This window comes from Portunus trituberculatus, chromosome 23, assembly GCF_017591435.1.
Source record: "Portunus trituberculatus isolate SZX2019 chromosome 23, ASM1759143v1, whole genome shotgun sequence".
NCBI classification, from domain to species: Eukaryota; Metazoa; Arthropoda; class Malacostraca; order Decapoda; family Portunidae; genus Portunus; species Portunus trituberculatus.
Genome location: NC_059277.1, coordinates 4,655,001 through 4,661,865, shown reverse-complemented (window position 1 = coordinate 4,661,865; position 6,865 = coordinate 4,655,001). Strand labels below are relative to the sequence as shown.

The 6,865-nt window shown below is 42.5% G+C and overlaps 1 pseudogene; it reads right to left on the bottom strand.

Moving 5' to 3' along the window:
* Positions 1 to 931: 931 nt before the first annotated feature.
* Positions 932 to 5,132, bottom strand: LOC123507751 (annotated as a pseudogene).
* Positions 5,133 to 6,865: the final 1,733 nt, after the last annotated feature.

The following is a 6,865-nucleotide window of genomic DNA, read 5'->3' as shown; positions in this document are numbered from 1 at the left end:
TAAACATGAAAAATACCGGGAAGTGGCAAGGCTATTGTGAGGGAACCAATCAGCTGCCCCGCCGAGACGAGGCAGGAGGCAGGGGGTGTGGCCTCTGTATCTGCTTAGCTTGTGTGTGTGTGTGTGTGTGTGGTAGACTCACATTGTTTGTCTTAATTGATGAATCATTATCATTATCACGATTATTTTAATTGATATTAATATTGTTATCATAAGTATTATAATAATAATAATAATAATAATAATAATAATAATAATAATAATAATAATTATTATTATTATTATTATTAAACTAATTATTATTATTATTATTATTATTATTATTATTATTATTATTATTATTATTATTATTATTATTATTATTATCATTATTATTACTATAATGATAATTATTATTATTGTTTTATTTTTATGATTATCATTATCATTATTATTATTATTATATCATTACTATTATTATACCAATATTACTACTATTGATGACATTATAACTATTATTATTACTATTATTATTACTAGCTTTATTGTTGTTGTTGTTTTTGTTGTTGCTGTTGCTGTCTTTTTTTGTTATTGTTGTTTTATTAAAAATGGCCATTATAAAGTGTGCATAGACTGATATCTTCCTGAATCTTCTTTACCTTTTTTTCTTTTCTCTTTCCTTCTTTCCTTTTTTCTTTCTTCTGAAACTCTTTACCTGGAGTTTCTTACTCTCTTCTCTTTCTTTCCCTTACCTTTTACCTACTCTCTGCACAAAGCAGACACACACACACACACACACACACACACACACACACACACACACACACACACACACACACACACACACACACACACACACACACACACACACACACACACACACACACACACACACACACACACACACACACACGACTCCGCCATTGTATGGAAAAGGAATGCATAAAACCACTTTTTATCATTTACAGAAAACTTTTATCTATACAAAAATATACACCAGACCTGACGGTCTGTTGGTGAACTACTGTCGTGGTACAACAGAAAATCAACCAAGTCTCCTCACTGACGGCAATGTGACGCAATGCGGCATGACGAGCGTAACAGAGCGTGCTGGAGCGATGCATCGTCTAGTTACGTGACCAGGTGACTGCGATCACCTGGGTTAGAGAAAGAAGCACGCGGTACGCGGCACAGGGCACACAGCACACGCGGGCAGGGCAGCGAGTGTGCCACGCTAACTACCGCACACTCGCCACTCTGGCACACAGCACACACACACACACACACACACTTACACACACACAGCACACCGAGGCGGTGCGTTTTTGTTTGTAACATTTTGTTAAGTATTCGTGCTTTTTGTAATACTCAAAATTTTTTGTAGCACTCGTACTTGTGTTTTTGTAACAACGTTCTTTGATTTGTTTTTATAAGAGATCAGTTAATTTCTTCGTGGATTTGAATTTACTGTTGATTTTCAACAGTCTTTCCAAAAATGGTTTTGTACGCAGCCGGAAAAACATTCGTAATTCAAGACTGCAATTTAAAGATGAAGGAAACAAACTGGAAGTCAAACAATTTAACCGTGTGGCGAAAAGAACTGGTTCTGAATGTACCGTTTCCAACATCGCTGATCCCTTCGACTTTACTTTATTATTGAACTTTAGTTTTTTTTGTATTTTACACGAGGGTCTGTTATGTGACATTTTCTCATCAAACTATACAAGATAATTCCGATGAGGGTTTTCTTTCGTAATTATTTTTTTTCTTTGTTTTCTTTAACACTAAGAATAGAGTATTACTGCCTAACAATGCCCATATGTCCATTGTGGTGCCGCCGACACACCGAGGACCGAGGCTCGGGATCGAAACCTTTACTCGGTGCCTCGGCGCATCGGTGGTCACCGATTTGTTTGTTTTTTTCAAGGAAGTGTTTTTGATTTAACAATAATCAGAAGACACGCACACGAGAAGGAATTTATGAAAAAGGCAGTGCCTGATGCCTCGCTAAGAGTTTCCAGTGGCAGGTCAAAATATTATGGATACACGAGTATTTTTGAAGAAGTAATGCCGAGTTGAGGCGAACCTGGATAAAGCAACTCATTGTAAAATAGATGAAGTGCAAACCGAATTTGGTGATCGAAAACAGTATATCTAGAGAATTTATGTTAATTGGAAGAATACGCAAAACTAAGTTTTAATCGATTATCAATTCCATGCAGATAGCATGAGATGACGGAAAAACAGAGATGATATAACAACAGAAAGCAATAAACGTTGCAGAAATTTAACGCATGAACATTGTCAGAAGTTGTCATGAATAGCGTCGAAAAAGTGGCATCGCGCTTACTGAAACTCTCAAGAACTAAACTTTTTTGTCGCTTTTCGCAGGGGACTAGATATCACAGGACCTGTCAAGGAGGGCAGGACGGTGGCCGCTCCTGCACGCTCTTGAGTTACGCTTGTCGTGCCGTCACAATCTCACGTCAGTTTGTGAGGAGCATTTTTGTGGAGCGAGGACCCCGGAGGCTTCGGCGGGCGTAGCTCTCCCGTGGGAATCTGCTGAGGATGTGGTGGTGGGAGGAGGTGGAGGAGGAAGAGAAGAAAAGGCTCACTGTGTCACTGGTAACGCAGAGACACGTTTGAGGCGAGTGATACTGCCTTGATGTGGAAGGATGAGCTCAGGATGCTGCAGATGAGACATGTTACTTGCGACATTAGTGGGAGAAATGATACGTATTGCCAAAAAAAGACAGAAGATGGATTAATGGGTTAAGGGATTGACAAGAGGAAACAAGATAAGCGTCGGCCAGTATGTAGAGGCCTGGGAGATGGAATGAAAAACAGGGGAGAACCAAGGAAGCGATGGAGGATGGAATAGGAGGAGGTAATGTAGAAAACTTAGGCAGCGACGAACTTGAAGCGGTGGCCTAGATGGTCACGAGAGAACTCCAGGTTACCGGGGTAATCAAAGAGGTTCTGGGGCTCGGGTGCCAGGGAAGGAGTGTAGGTGGGGATTGGGGCAGGGGCAGGCACGTGAACTGGGAGAGGCTGGTACTGAGGCTGCACGGCCACGGGTTGGTAGGTGGGCTGCACAGGGACTGGCTGGTACACGGGGGCAGCAGTGGGGGCGGGTCTGGGTGGCTGGAACTGGGGCTGGGGCCTGTGCACTGGGGTGGTGTCGTGAGCGTTGGACTTGGTGATTCTGAAGCCGATACCGGGACCAGCTGTGGAGGAGAAGAGGGTGAGGCACGGAGGAAAGGGAAAGAAATAGTAAGAGAGGGGGAAAAGTACGAGACGAGGAGATTAAAGAATTAAATAATCCTCAAATTAAGTCATCACAAGGAGCCCCCCTCCAATGAAGTAATTTGTCCTGCTGCTAGGCAATAAAGGCCATATAACCGCTAGATGTCATTAGTGGGGTTCGAATCGATGCCCCGCAATCTACCACCATCGTGGAGAGTGAGGGAGGAGTGAGAGAAGGATGGATAGAAGATGATAGAAGAAAAAAATCAAAGAAGTGTAAGGAAAAGAAAGAAATATTACACAATGAGGGAGAGGAGAAGTAAGAGACGGAGACAATTACGATGTGAAGAGGGAGAGAGGGAGGAGTAAGAGAAAGAGAGACTTTAGGCGAGAAGGAAGGGGAGTGAATGAAGGAAGAGTACTATGACAAAGATGGGATGAGTGAGAGGAGAGAGTCACGAGGCGAGGATGCAGAAGGAGAGGCAAGGAAATGAAAGAAATAAACTTTTCACAACTTTCAACTAAACACGAATTAATGGAAAGAAATTGATAGGAACATTCAGTAATAAACCCAAAAATCACAGTTGTCTTTTGTTGTACTTTTAACTCTATGATCCATCCATTATCCGCCAATCCGCCCAGCAATTTACCCACACCATCCCATTCACCCGCTTATTCATCCACTCACCTTCGAATTCATTGCGGATGGTCTTTCCAAGCTCATCCACGTACTCCCAGTAACCGCGGCGCACTCCCAGCTCATCCGTCTCCTCGAAGTACTTGGTGCCGTCCTCTTGGTCACGGAAGTTGCCGAAAGTACTGCCGCTCTGGTACCTCTTGTCCTGGAGGATCTTGACGAAGCCCCATCGTAGGTCTGGGCCATAGCCACCGCCGCCACACTCAACAGAATCTGAGGAGGAAGGAAAGAGAGTGTTATGTAAAGGGTATAGCTCAGAAGAAGGGAAAAGAGGAGTGGTGTAGCGTGGGTAGTGAAAGGGAAAGGAGTGGGTGGGATAGCGTGAGGTATGGAAGGAACGGAATGGTTTCAGTTATAGTTGAAGTACTCATCTGTATAATTGGGTGTGGCAATAGGTGGCTTTGTTAAGTAATGGAGGAGGTGAAGTAGTGCAGAAGGGGAGAAGGGTACGAATTGGATGGTAGAGAGAGAGAGAGAGAGAGAGAGAGAGAGAGAGAGAGAGAGAGAGAGAGAGAGAGAGAGAGAGAGAGAGAGAGAGAGAGAGAGAGAGAGAGAGAGAGAGAGAGAGAGAGAGAGAGAGAGAGAGAGAGAGAGAGAGAGAGAGAGAGAGAGAGGAGTAGGGAGGTGCGATCGTAAAGACACACTTGGCCTCGCTGATCAAGGACAGGCGCGTTTCTTACTGGCGTAGTCCCTCTGACCTTTCCCTCCTACACGGAACTGACTGGCGCTCTCGATAAGGTCACTGGCGGCCCCGGGGAACAGGTGACCTTTGAAACACACACACACACACACACACACACACACACACACACACACACACACACACACACACACACACACACACACACACACACACACACACACACACACACACACACACACACACTACATAGTAAATAAATCATTGTATTATAAAAATGAAAAGAATTAATGATGTGATTTTTTTATGTCAGTGGCATTCGAAAAGTTTGAAATGAGCAAATTGATGCACTGGTCTTGCAAACACTGGGACTAATGGATATTTTGACTGACGGGCCTTAATGAGCTGTGGTTAATTAAAGTGATATAGAAAATGTTTTGTGACCAGGCGACCTATTAACTGTGTATGTGTATATGTATGTCCACGTATACATGTGTGCGTATGTGGTTAAAGGAGTGTGAGTGAAGTTAGTGATGCTGGCAGCCAGCCACTACCTACCAGGGTCCTCATGATGCTTAGGTGTCCTTTGCTCCACTGGGCACTGCTTTGCACCTGCCGTCCTTTTATACCTGTCGGCGCCGTGCAACCTTGAGTAAGTTGCCGGCAAGTAAATAATTGTGAATGGCACCCGCCTCCCAAACGCCTCGTAAAGTTATACTACAGTTTGGTTTCCTATTACTACCACATCGCGAACTGAACACCATAGTCAGAATGTGAGGAGAGAAGGTATAAACGTAGGAATTATGGTTACTGATGACTGTTTTCATTATCATAAGGCTTTAATGTACGTAATGAATTGTTCTTTGCGTAAGTGTGATTGTCTGAAAGGAATGACTGCGCATCTTATCTAACACTATGAAATGAGATGAAACACATGGAATTTATAGTGTTTTTGATTGTCCTTCTGTTGGGGCGTGAGAAGATAGAAATGCTTGTGTTCTGAGGAAACTTGAATGGCAACGCCGGGAGGTGACTGAGTACCTCGTGTAAAAAGTGTGAGGGAGAGATGAGAAGAATAGAAATTAAGGGTGTGTGTGACTCTTTATTGTATTGTTAAAACTTTGAGACATAAAGATGATTTTCTTACGAGTAAATATGAAGAAGTGAGAATAGACAAAAAAATGGAAATGTAGATTGTGTATGACTGTCTATATTATATTGTTTGAAACTAGGATATAATGGAGCTATTTCCTTTTGAGTAGACGTGACTGAATACTTCTGCTTAAGAGGCGAGAAGAGATGAGAAAAATGAAAAAAAAAAAGATGAGTGTAAATGACTCTTTAATGTTGAAACTTGAATATATGGAAATGATTAATGCAAGGAAGTAACTGACTACTCCATCTTTAAATGTGAAACAAGACAAAGAAAAAATAAACCCTGAGATTAATATTGTGAATGACTGTCTTCATCATGTTGAAATCTGGATAGATCGAGATTTTTTAAGAGGAAATGTGAATGTGAACGGAAGGAAGTGACTGACGCTCTGGCACTTCCCTGCAGCTGAAAGTGAGAGAAAAGATCTGAAAAATAAAGAAGACAAAATTTATGGGTGTTAATGAGTTTCTTTATTCATTACTCATTACTTGTAGCGTAAATGGACATAAGTTTTTGCATGGCACGTAAATGTGAATGTCAGTGCAAGGAAGTGAGTGACGCCAGATTCTTTCTCGCTCGTAGATGAGAGCAAGAAAACCACCTGCCTTTAGTTCCTACTTGGACTGGGACCGAACTGCTGCCCTTTTTGTCCCGAGGATGCCAACGGGTCCTGGTCCACTGCTCCTTTACCTCCACTGGTCCACTCAGTTCCTGCTCCCCAACACCACTGCACTGAGCTGCTTCCTTGACTGACCTACTGCATGTTCCCTATTGACATACTGACACTGTGCGCTTCAGATAACTTAACCAGTAGGCCGTGACCTGTCTCAAGCTGCGAGAAAAAAAGTCACACACACACACACACACACACACACACACACACACACACACACACACACAGCACATCAAAGGGACCATGTCAAGAATAGCGAACCCTCCAGCTGTCCTAGTTTCCCAGCTCCCCCTTAGCATCTCTTTCACTCAGCTGACATGACGAGTGAGTGAAAATATGAAACCAAAACTAACCTAAGCATAACTTTAAGCTAACCTAACCTAATTCAAAGTTAGGGTTATGTTAGGTTAGGTTATAGTTAAGGGTAGGTTACTTTTGGTTATCATATTTTCATTCCCCACGTCATGTCAGAGT